Source organism: Dasypus novemcinctus, chromosome 29 (assembly GCF_030445035.2).
Source record: "Dasypus novemcinctus isolate mDasNov1 chromosome 29, mDasNov1.1.hap2, whole genome shotgun sequence".
NCBI lineage: Eukaryota > Metazoa > Chordata > Mammalia > Cingulata > Dasypodidae > Dasypus > Dasypus novemcinctus.
In genome coordinates, this window is record NC_080701.1 from 33,227,452 (window position 1) to 33,248,255 (window position 20,804).

The 20,804-nt window shown below is 42.0% G+C and overlaps 1 protein-coding gene across 1 annotated transcript in view; it reads right to left on the minus strand.

Annotated features, from left to right (window-relative positions):
- Nucleotides 1–20,804, minus strand: part of BIN3 (bridging integrator 3) — a 52,985-nt gene that overhangs the window by 23,359 nt on the left and 8,822 nt on the right. The window lies entirely within an intron of this gene.

Here is a 20,804-nt window from a genome sequence, read left to right on the forward strand (position 1 = left end):
CTGGGGAAAGATGACCACCTGTAGGGGCACTCACAGGCTGAGCTGTAGTTTCCTCTGAAAACTCACAACAATCGACATGTGACGAACGTGAAGAATCTGAAATCGAGCCCAAGTCCACCTTGAACTTGCCACAGCGCTTGGCACCTCATGGCTGCCACTTTAAAATGGAAAGTGGCATGGAAAGCGGCTAAGGCGGTAGCCGGGCATGAAGAACAATCGTGCACCTGGGAGTCCAGACCTGGGCGCTCACCCACCTCCACCTCTCACGAGCTGGCCGCCCTTCGCTAAGTCACTGCAGCACAGTAACTGCATTTCCTGCTCTCTAAAATGAGACGGCTCAACGAGATCACTCAGAAACTTCCTTTAAGGCACTGAAAGTTGTATGACTCGGTGAACAAAAGAACTGTGGTCAGGTTAGGAAGCAAGCAGTGTAACCCAACAGAAACCGCTGCCTTCTCCCCACTAGACAGGAAGGACGCCAGCAAAGCACCCCTGGCCTGGCAGCAGAGCCCAGAGGCAAAACCAGGCACTCTCACTACTTTCCTTTCTGCTCTCTAGAATGGGTAAGCCCTTTCAGACAAACCTCCCGCTTCCAAGGCTGTAGCTGACCCGCCCCACTCTTCTCTTTACATCCCCTCCCCCCCAAACCTGATTTGATTGGGCCCAAGCTGACCAACACTGTTTCGAAACCCAAAGGTATAATTAACCACCGATAATAACCCCAGACAGCGATCCGATCTGGTTGAAAGGATGGGCCAGCCTGAGTCACAGTGGTTTGAATTTTATTTCTGGAGGACATCCTGTTTATTGTTAACCAGCCCCATAATTTGAGAGCGTTAACCCCTTGGGGGCTGGCTGATTCACGTGGCTTCGGTAAACAAATCATCTTTGGCTATATAATTACCAGCGGGAAAAGGGAGGCAATGAATCTGAAAAGGAAAGAAAAATGGAATTGCTGTTTCCCTTTCTCAGAACTGAAGAGGAAAGGCTCAAGGGGGAAGATGGTCTCTTTCTGATCCCTCTGCACAGTCTCCAAAATCAGGGATTGGATTTGACCGAAGACTGGCTTTAGCCAGCGGGCAGTTGCCCTCGAGGACCATTTCGGGACAGGGCAAATGAGGCCCGGAGGCTTTGTCAGAAGACCCGCTGTGTCCCCTAAGAAGCAGGGAGCAGGAGAGAAGGCTGGGGCCCAGGGCCAGAAAAGCCAGTCTCTGCCTCTGACCAGATGGCCAATTTGAACCAATCACAGTCTCTCTGGAGCCTACTTTCTTAAACTATAAAACAAAGGAATTGGAACAGAGGGTCCCTTAGCTGTAAAGCTTCAATTCTAAATGGAGCCTCCATTCCCAGAATACAAGGAGTAAGGGCATATCCAAAGAATTCTCAGGATATGCTTCACAACGACCAACTTAAGAGCTACGGACAAGGAACCCAGAGATGAGGAACTTAGGTCCCGTTTACTGTGGTGCTATAGCCTCTCCAGATCTCAGCTTAGCATCATGGTATTTTCGGAACCATAAGTTACCATAAATCTTTCCCCTTTTCAACACTCTCACTTTGCTCATGAAGAAACCGATCTGGAGAGGTTCATGACTGGCCCAGGACCACTCTGCCAGTTCATAACAGACCAGGAACCAATAGTCAACGTCTCCTGGTTTCCAGTCCAGTTTTCTCATTACTACTTTAATGCTCTTTTTATATGGATTTGTTATTTGAAGAAGCTATGAAATATCATCTGCTCAAACTGCCTAGTCTTAAAGTACTATGGAATTAAAAGAAGCCTGTCATTCTTTAAGAGGCTGGAAGGGGGAGCAGATGCAGCTCAAGTCGCTGAGCACCTGCTTCCCATGTATGAGGGTCTGGGGTTCAATCTTCAGTACCACCTAAAAAACAAAGGAAAAACCCAACTCTCACTGGGGAGCGGATGCAGCTCGGTGGTTGAGCACCTGCTTTCCATGTACGAGGTCCTGGGTTCAATCCCTGGTACCTCCTAAAGAAAAAAGAAGAGAAGAAAGAGAGACTAGAAGAGGAAAGCAGAGCACAATCACCAGGGAAAAGGTGTGTGCTGAATTGGTTGCTTCTGCACAAATTGTGTTATGTGGATTGAACTGGGTCTCTCTTTGTACTCCTACTACGACTACTGAAGATGATATATAACTATCTTACTATTCTTGATTATTTTTCAACTTACCTGCTCAAAAGCCTTCTCTCCACCAGCTGGATGAAGTGTTTGCTTTAGAATAAACTTAAAAAATTTTTTTAAATAGTTTTAGAATCACAGAAAAATTGTAAAGATAGTAGATTCCCATATACTCCATACCCAGTTTCCCCTCTTATTAACACCTGACATTAGCAGGGTACATTTATTAGAATTAATGACTCAATATTGATACATTATTATTCAGGTTGCATTTATTCAGGTTTCTTTAGTTTCCCCCTGATGTCCTTTCGCTGTTTCAGGATCCCACAGCAGTGAGCTGTCCTGTCTCCTCAGGCTCCTCTTGGCTCTCAGTTACGCTTAGATGATGATCCTGACATTGGTCAGGTTATTTCTAACTACCCCTCTATATATGGGATTTGTTTGGGGCTTTTCTCATGATTAGACAAATGTCATGGGCCCCTGGGAGGAAGACCACAGAGAGAGAGCACCATTCTCGTCATGTCATCATCAAACCAAGGTCACATCCTACGAGCAGGCCCTCCCATGGCTGATGTCAGCCCTGCCCACCTGGCTGAGGAGTGGCTCCCAGGTTTCCCCGCTGTGGAGGTCCCCTCCAGCCCCCCAAACACACTACCATCCTGCCTGGAAGGAAGGCCTAAGTGCAGCCCACACTTGGGAGCTGGGAGCTAGGCTCTCTCCCCTCGACAGCGGCGTAGCTACATAAATTATTTCGCACTCTGGTCTGGGAGAGGTGTTTATTCTCCTCCATTTGTTTATTTATTCCCTAAATTATTTATATCAGCAAAGACTCATGGATGTCTATTTTATACTTTGGGTTATTATCCGATCCTACTTTATTGTGTTGCTCAGTTGCTCTGGTTTGGCCACGGGGAGCTCTTTCGTTTGGCTCCTGTGTGTCCTTTTACACGCCTCCATCGCTGTGGGGTTTTCTGGTCTGCCCGCTGGCTTTTTTGAGCACTTGCTTACTTTCTGGCACTACAAGATGCTCCAGCTCATCCTGTGTATTTCCTGCCCCAGGCCCCACACCTAGCACCAGTGCAGGAACTTCTTATGCCGGCCTTCCAGGTGCCTCTAGAATCCAGTCTCGACTTCCCTCCCAGTCAGTCTTCTTCCCCACACACCCAGTAAAGTTCCCCTCACTCAGCCAAGAGGCGCTGTTCGTTAATCCCCCAAAAGCAGATTCCCTGTAATTTCTGTCCCAAGTAGGATATGTTTGAGTGCAAAAGTGGGTGCCATTAACAAAGACATCAAAATAACAGGCATAAACCCGGACTGTCCACGGCAACTGGGACATATGGTCACCTTATCCGTAGGGAGTGCCTTTCCTTCTTCTGTGTAGGGAAAGCTATTCTCAAGCCTAGAATCTCCCCGACCTTCAATGTCTAAGATTTATTTGACATTTGGAAACAGTCTACCTTTTGCAGCTAATTACACTTCATCCCTTTAAAAAGTAAAACATGCTCATTGGAGAAAATAAAAATGTTTTAAACTTTAAAAATAACTTTTTGGTATTATAATTAAATTTTGAAAATTTACAAATAGAAAAACAACTGGAAGCAAATATGCCAAATGTCAGAAACGGTTAATTCTCAGTGGTGAGAAAATGATTACTGTTTTCTTCTTGGCACTTCCCAAAATTTTTTTTTGAACAAGTTTTCTTTTGCTTGACTACAAAAATAACACCTGATCATTATTTAAAAACTTGGAAACATGGCAAAACACAAAGAACAAAAAAAAAAAAATATGCACAAAGAAGGAAAAAATCAACTGGTAATAACCCAAATCCCAGAGTGTACCTACATGTATGTATGTATATACATACAGATATTTATAGCACCTTTTAAAAATAAAGGTGATACCTTCTAGAAATATATATCACGAATGTTTTATATATCAATATATAGTTTTCATCAGTCTGATTATTAAGAGCTACACAGTATTTCACTATATGCCTGTATTTGTACCACTAGTTTTAGGTCTTCAAATTTATATCACCTACTGTTGGTCATTTTGACCATTTCAAATTTTTCTTCATATATATATATATAGTAGTTAAATTTTTGTGCACATCAAGGATTAGTCACTGAGAATAAATTCTTAGAACTGGATTTGCTGGTCAAAGGAATATACCTAAGGCTTTGAAACATTTTGCCAAATTGCACCAGAGAAAGATGGAAACAGTTTACTTTTTTTTTTCTTCTTTTTACATATTCATACTATATTTACTGAAACTGATGTACAGATATTGAGACAATAGCTTTCAAACAAGGTAACATTTGTGTTTATATTGTGGTTTATATTCAGTTTACTTTTTATCACCCGTTTTTTGCCTTCTATGTCAGGATTTTTCCCCCTGGCCTAGTGTTTGCTTTTCGGTTTTGTATATTATGTGTTTGTTGTACAGAAGCTTTTGATTGTTATGAAATCAGATCAATCAAATCAATTCCTTCATGATTTCTTCTTTTAGTTTCATACTGAGAACGACCCGCCCCTCCACCCCAATGTAGTTTAATAAGTCAACAAGATTTCTCACGTGAAACAGTCGTCTCTGGGCCCCCTAAACCCGTTTGTCCAGAGGCAGCCACTCTGAACTCAGCTGATTTACTGTTCTTTACTTTGCATCTCTAAATGAAATAAAATGCTTACACTGTTACTTACTGGTTGTTAGGTTACAGGTATTAGCTATTGAATTTTCACTTTGGAGGACCAGGACTTAAACCCTTTCCGGTCCCCACCTCCGCTACACGAAAGCATACTTGCATCTCCCCTTCCTCTCAACAGAGCGATACTGTAATTTTGTTAGAGCAATATTAAGTAAACCACATGAGCGTATGATCTGCTTTCCTTCCTGCCTGTAGTAGCCGCAGAATTTCCAGCCTCAGTTATGCCTTAAGACTGTACAGTTCCGGCCTGTGGAATGAACTGCAGTCCTAGGAGAGTTCAAGCCAGAACACCCCCCACCCCACAACCCACCCCGCCCCAGCCACTCCCAAACCTCTGACCACCAGAAACTGTTTGTTAATTTGAACCACTGAGTGTAGGGGTAATTTGTTACGCAGCAATAGGTAACAACACTGCACAACTTTTTTCCTTCTCTGTTTGCCACTGTTTTTCATTTGCTTACTTTTCTATGTCCTTATCCCTCTCTTAGCCGCCGACTCTTTACCAGTTGTCTCCATCTCCGCTCATCAATTAATTCGCACCAGGTATTCTCATTGCCATCTTCCTGGAGCAGCCCCTCCTGGGGCTCTCCCCCTGGAGCAGAGCCGGCCTCCTGGGCTCTCGCACGACCCTCGTCGGGATTTCCTTTGGTCTGTTAGATTTCCCTCTCCCTGGATTCCATTTCTCTCTTTTTCTTGGTTTACTCCTTATTTTGATAGAGAAAAAGTGTGTAGGAAGGTTGTTTTGTTTTTTGATACTTTCATATCTCAAAAAATTTTTTATTCTATCCCCACGCTTGGTAGTTTGGTTGGGTATAGAATTATAGGCTGGACATAATTTCTTTCAGAATTTCAAAGAAAATGCTCCACCATCTTCTAACTTCCCGGTGTTGCTGTCTAAAGTCTAAAGTCACTCCGATGGCTATCATTTGAATGTGATTGGTTTGATTTTTAATTCTTTATACAAACTTACAGGATCATGTGTGTCCCTGGTGTTGTAAAGTTTCACAACGAGGTGCTCTTGTAGGTCAACTTTTATCCATTGTGGTGGGTACACAGGATTCCTTGCATTTGGCAATTTATGACCCTTAGTTCTGGGATTTAAAAAATGTTGATTTCTTCCTTTCCACTTTCTGTTTCTTATTTCTGAAATTCTTACAATCCTGAAGATGACCCTAGGATGGTTCTCTGATTTCTCCTATTTTCCAACAGTTCCTTAATTTTGTCTTCTAATGTGTCTACTAAATTTTCAATTTCTGCTATCATATTTTTAATTTCCAAGATCTCTTTTTTTTAAAAAAGGTATGGATGCCTTCTCTCTTTGAGGATTTGAAAAACAACTTTAAATAAAAGTTTCTTCTCCAATCATAGTCTCAATTTCCCTTCAAGATCCTTTTCTTTTTTTCTTTTTTCCCGTTTGCTCTGGTTTCTGGTTTTCATACTAAATGCTCTCTTGGGTATGTGGTGATTCTTGGTTGTCTGCTCACATCTATGAGTTAGGAACAAAAAAGCTGCTTAGAAGCTCTGAGCACAAAGATCACGTTTGTCTATTGTGTAGGGTGAGCTGGCAGAGGAGAAGGGAAAGCCCTGAGGTCAGTAGCTCTAGGCTTTACTCTGGCAGGTAAAATTCCCTAGAGAAGATTCTTCCAATGTATTGTTTCCAGAGTAAAGACCCAGTTCAGGCAGTCTGATTGCCTAGTGGGGGGAAGAAGTCTTGTGGGGGTGGTGGTGGTGGGGGAGAGGAAGAGTGTGTCTCTGTATTCAGCATTCAGCAGGTACACATTTGCTTAGTCCTTCAGAGTGGGAGCCCTGCCCTCCACTGTACTTGATATCCTCCCAGAGACAGATCTGGGTTTTACGGGCCTGAAATGTTTATACAATTTTGTGTGCCCTTATTGAAAGAAAGAGTACAAAATTACAAGCATAAAAAAAGTATGGGGAAACAGATGTGGCTCAACCAACTGGGCTCCCGTCTACCATATAGGAGGTCCAGGGTTTGATACCCAGGGCCTCCTGGTGAGGACAAGCTGGCCCACGCGGTGAGCTGGCCCAAATGGAATGCTGGCCCATGCGGGAATGCTGGCCCATGCGGGAGTGCCGCCCTGTGCAGGAATGCTGGCTGACGTGGAGAGCTGGTGCAGCAAGATGATGCAACAAGAGACACAGAGGAGAGAAATAAGAAGACGTAGCAGAACAGAGAGCTGAGGTGGCACAAGAGAGTAATCACCTCTCTCCCACTCTGGAAGGTTCCTGGAGCTGCCTAATGAGCATACACAGTGCATGGACATGGGGGGGGGGGGGGGGGAAACGGGGGGAATGTAGAAATAAATAAATCTTAAAAAGATATGAAAATAAGTATTTAGATATAGAGAAAAGCATAACAAACTACACATATAAAATGCTGAAAAATATAAACATCAAAAACAAGAATAGCCTCATCTTTTTACTAATCATCTACCTGACACACCTCTATATTTTCCCTACTTTACTTGGCTGGCTCTTTGGAGGATAGTTAGTACTATCATTTCTGTAGAAAGAATAGAATGAAAATGCAGTCTTTCCTCTAACATGGTTGATTGAAAATTGTTTTCTATTACAGATAGGAAAGTTTTTTTTCCCAGCTTACTAGTAATATCATATAAATATAACTAAAATTTTAGTACTTTTGTAAATTTTAGAAAAAGCTCATGCTTTTTTCATGAACTAAAATATCAGGGCATTTCAAGTTTCTTGAATAGTGACTAATCTTTAAATGCTCTTTGAATGAACGACAGTAAGCACTTTGTCATAGATGTCCTATCATGAGTTTTGCTCTCTTCATTATGTAGCTCATGTTAACTTCATCAGACAAATAAATGTTTTAACAATGTGTTCATATGATTTGCTCCTCTTCTTCATTAACTGGATTATCAAACAAATCACACTTATATTTAAAGTTTTTCTCAGTCTCCTATGAACAGCTTTTGGTACACTCTGAAATTGCTTTGGGACAATTTGCTTGATTTCAGAATGATTTCTATTGATTTAATTGTTCACCTTTATCACATTTGTATATCACTAGTTTTTAAATGTATGTTCTCTCTTAATTTAAAAAAATATATTTAAAGATGACCAAAAAGATATCCTTCATATATTACCAGTCTTATTAGCAGTCTGTAATTTCACATGTTTCATTAAAGTTTTCCACATACGTCTTTACAAATTGCAGTTAATACAGGATATTTCCAAATCAACTCCCCTTGGGCTCATCCTAAAAGAAGGACAAGGCTACTCCACAGCTGCCTGACACGAGGGGGTACCGTGAAGAAGAAAAGGTAGCAAGTGAAAACAGAGGCTTTTTTAACTGACTGCAGTTTAAGCACTTGAAGATTTCAAAGTTTACAGAAACAAGGGACCTGGTAGACCAGTGGGAAGGGTTCCTCCCAGGATCCTGGAAAAGCAGAATGCAAGCGAGGGGCTCTGCGGCTCCCGCTTCATTAGCTTCACAAGTAAGTCCACGTGGGTCCCCTACTCTAGAGCCTGCCTGTTTAGAGACTCCCGAGGAGGAAAACCCTGCTTTCTTCCGCTGGGGGTGGGGGTGGGGGGCGGTCTCCCAGTGAAATGGGGTGGGGAGGAGACTTAGGGCACGAGCGGATCCATAAATAGCCTTCAGCTGGGCCTCCTTATCTTAGCCTTTGGCTTCACGCCCCCTTCCAGAGGGCCCGAGTGCCACCGAGCCCTGCACCTTTCTAGATTCTATGATGTAAGGTGAGATGGCTCTTGGTTTTGCAAATGCCAGTTTAGGATCTGGTTTTCTTCGGGACCGCTAAGTCAGTTACCTCTTGTAACTGAATTCTAATTCCCAAATTTGTTGTTGATGTCGCTTCTATTCTCCCTGAACTTGCTGGGCTTATGCCTTTAAAAAAAATTATTTTCCTGTTATTTTTGTGGGATTTGTGAGGGAGCTAAATTAGCGGTATGTTGTGGAATGGACTCAACCAAGCCAAGGTCCACAGGAAGGAGGAATACAGTAAGGATCAGAGTGGATTTAATGATATTCTATTCATGAACTATTGGCATTGATGTGGAAAAAGTGGCCATGGTGGCTGCTGGGTGCGGGGAATGGGAGGAAGAGAAGAGATGTGGAGGCATTCTCGGGACTTGGAGTTGTCCTGGGTGGTGCCCCAGGGACAATTGCCGGATGTTGTATGTCCTCCCATGGCCCACTGGATGGAACGTGGGAGAGTGTGGGCTATGGTGTGGAACACGGGACATGGGGTGCAGCGTTGCCCGGAGAGGTACTCACCAGACGCAATGGATGTGACATGATGATGGGGGAGAGTGTTACTGTGGGGGGAGTGGTGGGGTGGTGGTGGTGGTGGCGAATGGGGACCTCATTTTTTTTTTAAATGTAATATCTTTTTAAAAAATAATAAATTGAGTAGAATTTGGAAAAAAAAAAAAAGTTCATTATTTTAACAAGTTCATTTAGTGTTAATGGCAATTATAAATTGTAGAAAGTTTGCCTGGTAACTTAGTATGTGGGATATATGGAATGTGTTTTTATTGTTAAAGAAACAAGAGATGATTTTGTCCTAAGATAAAATGATTGATTATTGGAAAGAGTAGAGTGTGGGACAAAACCTAAATGAATACTGAAAGTGTAGAAGGTTTGTGGAAGAGAAATTCTTATGATTAAAATTGAGTAAGATTTAATGGGTCTGTCTATAAAGTTTTAAAAAGTTTGGTATCAAATAGTGTACTGATACAAAGTTAAAACTGTTGTTCTTTCTCAAAGACTCTCAAGTCATTAATCTGTTCTGGTAAGGGTTTCCTGAATTATCAATATACAAAAAAAAGTCTGTTTTATCAAGATGACTTCTTGTGCTTTTAACCTCATTATTTCCTCAGTGTTTAAAGAAAAAAGAGTCTTATCTCTTTTAAAGAAAAACAATGTTCAAACCTGCTTTCTAAAAATCAAATCCTGAAAAACAGCTTCAAACTAACTGCAAGAGATTTGTTCCTTTACCTTAAAAAATTAAATAGTTAAGTTCATTTAACATGTTATAAGTCAAATGAAAAGTGTTTAAAAGTGTTATGAAATTAACAAGTTAAAAAAATTAATAAAAACTGTAACTAAGAAAAAAAAATTAGCTATATGCATTCATTCTGTCATTTTTACTCAGAATCTGGTTTACTAATAACAGCTTTATTCAGATATAATTCACATACCGTAATGTTCACCCACTTAAACTGTACAACCTGGTGATTTTTAGTATTTTTACAGTTGTGCATCACCACTGATTTCATCATCAGCCCCCAAAAAACATATACCTAAAAGTCACTTTTCATTCCTCCCCTACCCCACCCCTGGCAACCACTTGTCTACTTTCTGCCTCTATGGATTTGCCTATTCTGGATAGTTCATAAAAACAGAATTATAGGGTATGCAGTCTTGTGTGTCTGGCTTATTTCACTTAGCATGTTTTCAAGGGTCATTCATGTTGTAGTCTTCATTTCTTATTGATCACCAAATAATATCACATTGTATTGGTTTATCCATTCATTGGTGTGGACATTTGGGTTGTTTCTACTTGGGGCTATTATGAAAAGTGCTCCTACAAACATTCAGGTACAGTTTTTTATGTGGACCTGTTGTCATTTCTCTGGAGTAAGTATCTAGGAATGAAATTGCTGGGACATATGGTAATGCTATGGTTTAACCTTTTGAGGAACTGCCAAACTGTATTCCAAAGTGGCCATCCCATTTTACATTCCTACCAGCAATGTACAAAGGTTCCAATTTCTCCCCCTCCTCACTGACACTAGTTACTGTCTGTATTATTTTAGCCATCCTAGAAGGTATGAAGTGGTATCTCATTATGGTTCTGATTTATATCTCTCATAACTATTGATGTTGAGCATCTTTCCCCATGCTTACTGGTCATTATATGGTCTTTGGAGAAATGGCTAGTCAAATCCTTTGCCCATTTAAAAATTGGGTTGTCTTTTGAGTTTTAAGAGTTCTTTGTGTATTATGGATACTGGTTCCTTATCAGGAACTTGCAAATATTTTCTCCAATTCTATGGATTGCCTTTTTACTTTCTTGATGGTATCCTTTGAACACAGAGTTTTAAATTTTGATGAAGTCCAATTTATCTATTTTTTTCTTTTGTTACTTGTGATTTTGGTATCATATCTGAGAATCTTCACAAAATTCAAGGTCATGAATATTTATCCCTGTATTTTCTCCTACAAATTTTATAGTGTTAGCTCTTACATTTAGATCTTTAATCCATTTTGTGTTAATTATATATATGGTGTGAGGTCGGGATCTAACTTCATTCTTTTGCATATAGATAGCCAGTTGTCCCATAACATCTGTTGAGAAGACCATTCTTTCTCCATTGAATTGTCCTGGCACTCTTGTCAAAAATCAGTTGATCATAAATTTAAGGATTTATTTCTGGGCTCTCAATTTTATTCCACTGATCTACAGGTTTATTTTTAAATGCCAGTACCACACTGTCTTAATTACTGTAGCCTTGTAGAAAGTATTGAGTTCAGGAAGTACGAGTCCTCCAATTTTGTTATTCTTCGTTATGAATGTTTAGACTATTCTGTATCCCCTGCATTTTCATACAAATTCTTGTAGTTTATTTTTCCACATTTAAAAAAATTCCCTCCCCCTTGCAACTTGCTTGCTGTCTGTTGTGTGTCCATTTGCTGTGCATTCTTCTGTGTGTATTTATTTATTTTTATTCCCCTCCCCTTGAGGCTCACTTGTTGTTTTCTCTGTATCCATTTGCTGTGCGCTCTTCTGCATGTGTATTTTTTTTACTTGTCTCCCTTTTCATGTTGCATCACCTTGCTGAGTCGGCTCTCCACGGTGCTTGTGGACCAGGTGGCACTCCATGGCGCTTGTGGGCCGACAGTTCTCCGCGGCGTGCGGGCAAGCCTGCCTTTACAAGGAGGCCCTGGGATGCAAACCCAGGGCCTCCCATATGGAAGACGGGAGCCCAGCTGATTGAGCCACAGCCACTTCCCTTGTGGTTTATTTTTCATATTTAAATCTTTATTCTATTTAGAGTTTATTTTGAGGATATGGCTAGCCAGCTGTTTTAACACGACTCTGAAAAATCCACCTTTGAAAAATCAATTTATCAGTGTTAAATACTTCTATTTAATAGAAGACCTGAGTACTCTTTTACCATTAATATAGTTTTAATTATTTGGGTTTATAACAGATCTTAATACCTAGAGAAGGCAGATCCATTCTCCCTCCCTCTCTCCCTCCCTCCATCCTTTCTTTTTTCTCTCTTTCTTTTCACTTATTTTTTATTTTGAAATAATTTTAAACTTATAGGACAGTTGCACAGAAAATATGAACCCCATACAGAGAACTCCAATCTAACATACCCCCTTGCCTATCCTTCCTACCTTCCTACCTTCCTACCTACCTACCGACCTACCTACCTACCGACCTACCTACCTACCTACCGACCTACCTACCTACCTACCTACCTACCTACCGACCTACCTACCGACCTACCGACCTACCTACCGACCTACCTACCTACCGACCGACCTACCTACCTACCTACCTACCTACCGACCTACCTACCTACCTACCGACCTACCTACCTACCTACCTACCTACCTACCTACCGACCTACCTACCTACTGACCGACCTACCGACCTACCTACCGACCTACCTACCGACCTACCTACCGACCTACTGACCTACCTACCTTTCTTTCTGTTTTCTGGACATGTGCAAGCAGGTTACATGCACCATACTCTTTGAATACATAATACTTCCAGGTACATTTCCTATGAACAAAGATATTCACTTATATAACCTACTTAAGTACGGCAATCAAGGTCAAGGAATTTAGTGTTGACATCAAGCTTATATTCTATATTGTAATTTTCCTTATGTCTCAATAAATCCTTTTTTTTTTTTTTTCCTGGGGAGGGAGTTATTGGGGATTGAACCTAGGACCTCATTCATACAAAGCAGACACTCAACCACTGAGCTCCACCTGCTCCACTCAATAATGCCCTTTGAGCCTTTTCTCCTCCATTCTTAGATGCCATCCAGGATCATGTATTGCATTTAATTATTATCTCTTTAGTTTCTCTTTCTTTTTCTAAAATGTGGAAACACATATACAACATAAATCTCCCCATCTCAACCACTCCTAAGTGTACCATTGAGTGTCATTAATCACACTCACAATGTTGCAGTACTCCCACCACCATCCACTACTAACACTTTCCCTTTACCATAAACAGCCTACAGCCATTTTGAGTTAATTGCCCATTGCCCCTCCCCCTCACTCTACTTTTTGTCACTATGAGTTTACATATTCTTTGGTATTTTCCTGGTGGTTACCATGTGGCTGAAATTTAGCATCCTTCATCTATAAAATCTCATTTGCTTTGATACCAGTGTAACAACTATAATAGCATACATAAACTATGTTATACTCCTTTGTTCCCCCACTTTATGTAGTTCTTGTTACAAATAACATATTTATACATTATGCATATTTATATCTTATGAGTCCAAAACCACTTAAACCTCATTATATTTTATGGATTTGCCTTTTAGAACCTGTAGGAAGTAAAAAGTATTGTAAAAAAATACAAGAGTACTGGGAAGCAGAAGTGGCTCAAGTGATAGGGCTTCCGCCTACCATATGGGAGGACCTGGGTTTGATCCCTGGGGCCTCCTGGTGAAAAAGAGGAAGAGAAAGCATGCCTGCGTGGCAAGCCAGCACCCGTGTGAGTGCCTGCGTGGTTAGCCGAGTGCCTGCGCAAGTGAGTCATGCAGCAAGATGATGACGCATCAAAAGAGAGATGAAGGGGAGAGTCACGGTGAAGCGCAGCAGAGACCTGGAACTCAGGTGGTGCAATTGACAGGGAACCTCTCTCCACATCAGGGGTCCCCAGAATCAAATCCCGGTGAATCCTAGAGGAGAAAAAATGAAAAGAGAAAACAAAAGAGAAATAGATAGAGAAAATCACACAGTAAATGGACACAGACAGCAAAACAGCAGGGTAGGAGGAGAGGAAGGGGGAAAATAAATAAATCAATTTTTAAAAAATATACAAGAGTACTGGTATTTATTCATGTTATTATCTTCATGGGAGATCTTTATTTCTTCATGTGGCTTCAGTCAATTGCCTAGTGTCCTTTCCTGTCAACCCACAGAACTACCTTTGGCATTTCTTACAGGCCAATCTAGTGATGATGAAGTCTCTCAGCTTTTGTTTATCTGTGAATGTCTTAATTCCTCCCCAGTTTTGAAAGCTGGATACAGAATTCTTGATTGGCAATTTTTTGCTTTTAGCAATTTAGATATGTCTTCCAATTGCCTTCTTGCCTCCATGGTTTCTGATGAGAAATCAGTACTTATCTTACTGAGGATCCCTCATATGTGATACATTGCATCTCTCTCAGATTTCAAAATTCTTTATCTTTGGCATTCAATAGTCTGATAATAACATGGCGCAGTGTGGGTCTACTTGTGTTTATTCTACTGAGACTTCTTTGTGCATCTTGGATGTGTATAAGCATGTCTTTCATTAAATTTGGCAAGTTTACATATCCCGGACAACAAAAGGATGATGACGGATAGCACCGATCTTAAAAAAAAACAGAGAGTACCTACAACTGCATGCAAGACAGTTTCCATCCACCTGCCCCATGGGATCTAAGCCCCCTCTCAATTGGAAGCAGAGTGGACATCACCATCCCCAAATGCTCAAGACTGGGGAATGAACAAAATATCAGGAGGGAATGCAACTATGGATCAAAGTAGACTTATTATTATTCTAGGAATGGGAGAACTTGTAGCATTGATATAACGACAGTGGTCACCAGAGGTTCTGAGGAAAGGGAGAGGGAAGAATAGGTGTAACATGGGGCATTTTGGGGACAATGGAATTGTTCTGCATGATATTGCAATGATGGATACATGCCATTATAGATTTTGTCAAAACCTGTAAAATTGTGTGGTGCAAAGTATAAACCATAGACCATGGTAAGTAGCAATGCTTCAATATGTGTACATCAGTTGTAACAAATGTACCACATTAATGAAAGATATTGTTAATGGGGGAAGTGTGGGAGGAGGAGGGGTGTGTTTTATGGGAATCCCCTATATTTTTGATGTAACATTATGTAACCGAAAGCTTCTTTAAAAATAAAGAAAAAAATTGGGGAAGTTTTCAGCCATTATGTCTTTGGATATTCTCTCTGCCTCTCTCTCTCTCTTTCTCCTCTTCCTGGGACTCCCACAATGTATACACTGGTATAGTTGATGGTATCCCACAGGTTCCTCAGGCTCTGTTCACTTTTCCTCCTCTTTCTGCTCCTCAGACAGGATGATTTAAATTGTCTTATCTTCAAGTTCATTGATTCTTTCTTCTGCCAGTTCCAATCTGCAGTTGAACTCCTCTAGGGAATTTTATATTTCTATTACTGTGGTCTTCAGCTCTGTTTGGTTCCTTTTCTAATTTCCATCTCTCTCTATCAATATTCTCTTTGTGTTCATCCACTGTTTCCCTAATTTCCTTCAGTTCTTTGTCCATGTTTGCCTTTAGCTCTTTGAGCAAATTTAGGACTGAATTTTAAATAGTCTTTTCTGGAATGTCTCAGTTCTGATCCTCCTCATTGATGGTTGCTAATGCTTTAATCTTTTCCTTTGCCAGGGCCATCATTTCCTGTTTCTTTGTATGTTTTGTAATCTTTTGTTAAAACCTGGACATTTTGATACTTTAATGTGTTATTGCTGGAATTTACACTCTGAGGCATCTGTTCCTTAAGCTTGTATCCATCTAGTGCTATGATACAGCTTTTCTTGAATGTAAAGAGCTAACGACAACAACAACAAAAAAGGAATAAAAGAAAACTTTCCTAGTCTTTGAAACCGAGCCTTTCTAAGTACTCTTTTTCAGGTATTATCTATATAGCAAGTTTGGACAACAGCTCCAGGTCAAAGTGCAATGGCCTCCCTGGTCCTTTCTGCTCATGCTTATTGTCTTGGGCACACCCAAGTGGCCCACGGAATTCCCGTTTACAGATATGAAAATCCCCTCTTCCCTGGGAAAGTTTCCCCAGCATCCCAGGTGCTGCACTGAAGCCACTTGACTGCTCTCTCACAGCACTGTGGAGTTTTTCTCTTCTAACTGCTTTTGTCACACAGGGTAGTTCCAGAAGGTGAGTCCTTCAGGCCACCACCTGACAAGCTGGGCCAGGCACACGTGCTCCCAGTATGTACACGAGGGTTACTCTGCTTCCCCCAGAACTGAGACCAGGGATCTGCACTGGGAGCATGGGTCAGCTCCCCAAAAGAGACAGTGAGGGCGTGTGGAAGGGCCAGCCAGGGTGCCATTGGATCCTACTGTTTTTAAGTGGCGTTTTTCTTGAGTTGGCTCTTGCCCTGTTACTGTAGTCCTTTAACTGTTTTCTGGAGCTTTGAGAAAGATGTTTCTGTTAGCTTTTGCTGGTTGTTCGAAGTTTCTGTGGGGGAATAGAACCCTGAGCATCTCACACCACCATCTTGAGTGAAGCAGGGACTCTTATTTCAATACATTTCTTTTTAGGTAATTTCCTGACTTTTTTTTTTTTTTTTAATTTTTCAAGATAAACTTCAAAGTCATCAGTTGTGCCCCAACTTCACCCCTGAAATACCATAAGGATATTTATTGCTGGAAATGTATTATATTTGTTATTATTTTAGTTAGGCCAGTAAAAATAATTTATTGAGAAATGGGGAAAAAAACAGAGCTTGCTGTGAAATGGGAGAGAAGTATGGAAGTATGCACTGAGATTTGATGCAGGCTCCCCTAGGCAGAGAGAGTGTGATTTGGCTTGTGTGGTTACCTTTTAAGCTATTATTTCTCCCCTTGCTAATATTGGGGCGGGGGCAGCTGTTTGCTGTTGTGATTGATAACCCCACCCATCAGTTCCCAGGGGGCCCAAAGATGAGGCCCTTTGAGGATATCCAGAGCTTTCCCTTTTTCCAAATGAAACTCTCATGGCCAGGATCTCAGCCTCCTTCTCAAGCTTCTGAGAAGGGTCTCAGGGCCATGCTGTCCGCCAGGCCATGTTGTCTGCCAGGTCATGTTGTCCGCCAGGCCAGCCACCTTCCCCCTTTCAACATACTAACCTGCCTCAACTCCACCCTCAGAGAGGTCACGCCCTTAATCTTAAGGGCGATGGTCATTCTTCTGTAGCTACTTCCTCCTGGTTCCAGCAGTAGTCCCTGCCTGACAGGGCTAGATTAATTTTTGAAGAACCCATATTTTAACAAGTATTAGGCTTGCTCATTCAGGGCCATACTATTTATTTCCATTCATTCAAGTCTTTTATTATGTTACTTGGTTTTAAGAGTTTTCTTCATATTGGCCCTAATATGTATTTTGTTAAATATTAAGATCCCAAAGTAACACTAATGTGTGACTTTTTCAGCCCTACACTTGTCTTATTAGGTGCATTCCTTAGAATTTTCATTTTTGGTTATACTGTGAATAGGATTTTCTTTTTCATTTTCTTTTCCTGGTATATAAGGAAGCTATTGGGTTTTAAATATTTACCTATATAATCCAAGAAATTCATCTGGGAAAAAAAAAGAATTAGGTTATCCAGATAGACAGTCAAATAATTTGAAAATAATGATAAAAACTGCCTTTTCTTTTTCAATGTTTATGCTTTGTTTCTTGTCTTGTGTCTAGCATTGGCTAGAAACTGTAGCAAAAATATGTTTCTCAACTTAGTAAGAATGCTTTAAGTCTGGTCTTTTACTATTAAATATGAAGGTTACTGGTTTTGGTTAGAAAGCCTCCTAATCGTAAGGAAATATCTTTTTGTTCCTAGTTTACTAAAAGAAACGAAAGTGGATTTTTAAATTATATCAATGTCTTTCACTTTCAGCAAGCATTTAGGTGACCAGTGTGCTCTCCCATGACCTATTATTATGATGAAATGTGCCACACATTTCCTAATACTGAGCCATCCTTTCATAACTGTGGTAAAGGGGTACTCGTTAATGAATACTGAGGTGTATATGTCTTGCTTTCCAATTATGAAACATAAGCAACTTACAGGCAGGGGCTGAACGTTTTATTTCTTTGCAACCCCTCTAAATACTGCATTCTGCACTGTGCTATTTCAAACTTTCAATGAATGAATAACCAATAAATATTTATTAAGGACTTCTTTTGTGCCAAACACTGTGCTAGGTTTTAGGGATATCAGAATGAACCACACAGATATATTCTATGGCTCTCTTGGTGCTTATAGTCTAGTTTTATCCTTGCAGTAAGTACTGAATGAATGAGTAAATGAATGAGTAAAATAAGTGCATTGCCCCAAGGGCCCTATACTTTAAACACTACACTCTCATTCAAGTTTCCTGAAAAAAGCTAATCTCAGATAAGACGATATAAAGGACAAAGAAAGGGGGTATCATTGTCTTTGGTCTTCCAATTCTTATCTGCCCGAAAGAGAACCCCAAGAAGATGTCACCAGCAACAAGTATCAGTTGGGGTCAAGGGACAGTACTGAGAAAGAGAAAACAGAGCTGGCCATTGGTACTGGAAGTAAGGCCTGGTGAAGTCACATAAAGGTCAATGGAAAATACTTTAAAAAGCCTAAGAGGAAATATGAAGGGAGGAGAGTCTCTGGAGTTTACTCAGAGGTTGGCAAGTGGTAGATATGCTCTCACTCCACTAGAGAAATAGCCAAAATGCTGTAGCAGGTGCCCTAATAGCAGGATCAGAGATGCCCTGCCACTGAGACTGAGGATTCTTGCAGAAAGCAGTGAAAGGTGGCAAGGAGGGAGAGCCCGAGGGAAGGGGAAAACAACCGTGCTCCTCAGGCTCTTCTGCGGCTTCCTCCCACTGCAGCCATGCTCTCAGCCCTGTGGTTCTGGCATGCAGGACTTCCTGACAAGGAGCAGCTGCTCTGAAACGTGTGTGGCCTGAGTGACAACATCGCAGTGTCTCCGGGAGCAGTGGCTGCCTTGGCACAGCTGGAGCATATGGGGCCCTGGGTTGACAGTCTTCCAGGGAATGGAGAGACGCCCTGTGCTTCATGATTTCTTTCTTCCTCCTCACAGCTTTCCTCGGGGTTCCTCGGAATTCTGGGGGTGAGCAGAGGACCAGAGACAAGACAGGGCTGGCTCCCCAGAGAATCTCGGCGTTCTGGAAGCAGTCGAGGGGGCGCTGAGCTCTCTGCCTCTAGAATAGGCTTCCTTACTTTTTTATGCTTGCCATTCCATAAATATGAGCACCAGAGGGCAGGAGAAGGGCTATTTTGGTCTCAGCAACAAAATGGAGAAAACATTTCTCTCTGCCCTTCTCCAACTTCCAACATGCCCCACCTCAAAAAAGGAAAAAAACCAACAACTTCTATGTGTACAGAGGGAAGGGGGTGGGGGAGACTCCATTTTCTTTCACAATAAAGAGAAGTCAACAGGATGTTCTCCAAAGCTACAAATATACTTTTTCGAACAGTAAATATCTCTATTAGCAGCATGATGCCAATTGGCTAATTCTGTCTCAGTAAAACCGCTCCAAAAAAACTCCTGCTCTTGTGTAATGTCTATTTACAAAAACAGCTCTTGTGCATTTTCACTTTGCTGGGTTTCGCAGTCTTTTTTTTCCCTGCCCCTCTCTGAGACAAGAGGCTGGCCCAGATGGCATTTGGTTGGGGATCCCCGGGTCACCCCAGCAGATTCCTCGGTTCCTGGCTTCTGGGGCGAGTTCTTCGCTTCCACTGCCAAGACGAGTGAGAAAGAAGCTGAAATCTAAGCGTTCTTCCCTGGTCTTCGCTTGGCCTCTGGAATCAGTGTCTACTAACTGAATGGGCCAAGGCCTGGCACGGAGACGGAGAGAACCCTGAAACGACTGTTCACAGAGAAATGAGTGACTCTCCTCCGCTCCACATCTTCCTGATATCCCTTGCTGGGCAAGCGATGCACTCTGACAGTTAGCTAGCTTTGTTTGGTTTTGTGTTTTTTGGGGAGGGGGGTTGGTGAAGGAGGGGGTAATGAAGGGAGGGGTGAGCAAAGAGTAGGAGGCAGTAGATAGTGGCTGAAATCCTGGCTCCCCGGGGAGTGGTCTGGGCCTGAGTCACTGTCGCGGCGAGAGCAGGAAGGTGGGCGAAAGGCAGCAGCTTCTGCAGGCTGGAGGACAAGCCCTCCTCCCACCCCCATCCTTCTGTTACTCTATCCTTGGGCTCCTGCCTTCTCTGGTCTCAGGCCCCCACCGAGGATACCGACACCTTACCAGGGCAGGGGCAGGGCTTATCAAGAGTCATCTGGCTCCGGGAGAGCAGCTGCTCGGTGGATGCCATCCTCCCTGGACAAAGGGCCAGCTGGCCACCATGCCAAGAGGCCAAGGAAAGTTCAGCTCAAGCAAGGACATGAGAGATGCCCTGTCCCAAGGGAAACTGACTGAGCTGTAAATGGTCCAGTGCCAGTGCCCAAGACCACAGCCTCTTGGGCCCCCACCCCAGACCAGCCCCTAAATGAACTGGACCCCAAACCAGAGCCCAGAGAACACTGCCCTGATTCGCCAGCAGACTGAGGAAGTATGTGCATATTTAAAAATAAAAGGCATGACTCTGTGACTTGGCTGATTTGTTACTTGGACCAGAACAATCATCCGGTTCAGCTCTGAGCACACCACCCCCCCACCGCCAAGGCTGATCTCTGAAAAGTAAAGACGGAATGAGTCACAGAACGTTAAGAGTCACAAGGGAGCTTAGAGACCATCTAATTAAAACTGCCATTTATTGAGCATCTACTATTGCCAGCTTCTGTGGTAAGTACTCCACATACATCGGTTCATTTAAAGTGGTCCACTCCTATATTTCACCTTGGTAAATGGTATGGGCCCTGGAGCCAGTCTGCTTGGGTTCAAGTCCTGGCTCTGCCAATGACTACCTGGGGGACTACGGGCAAG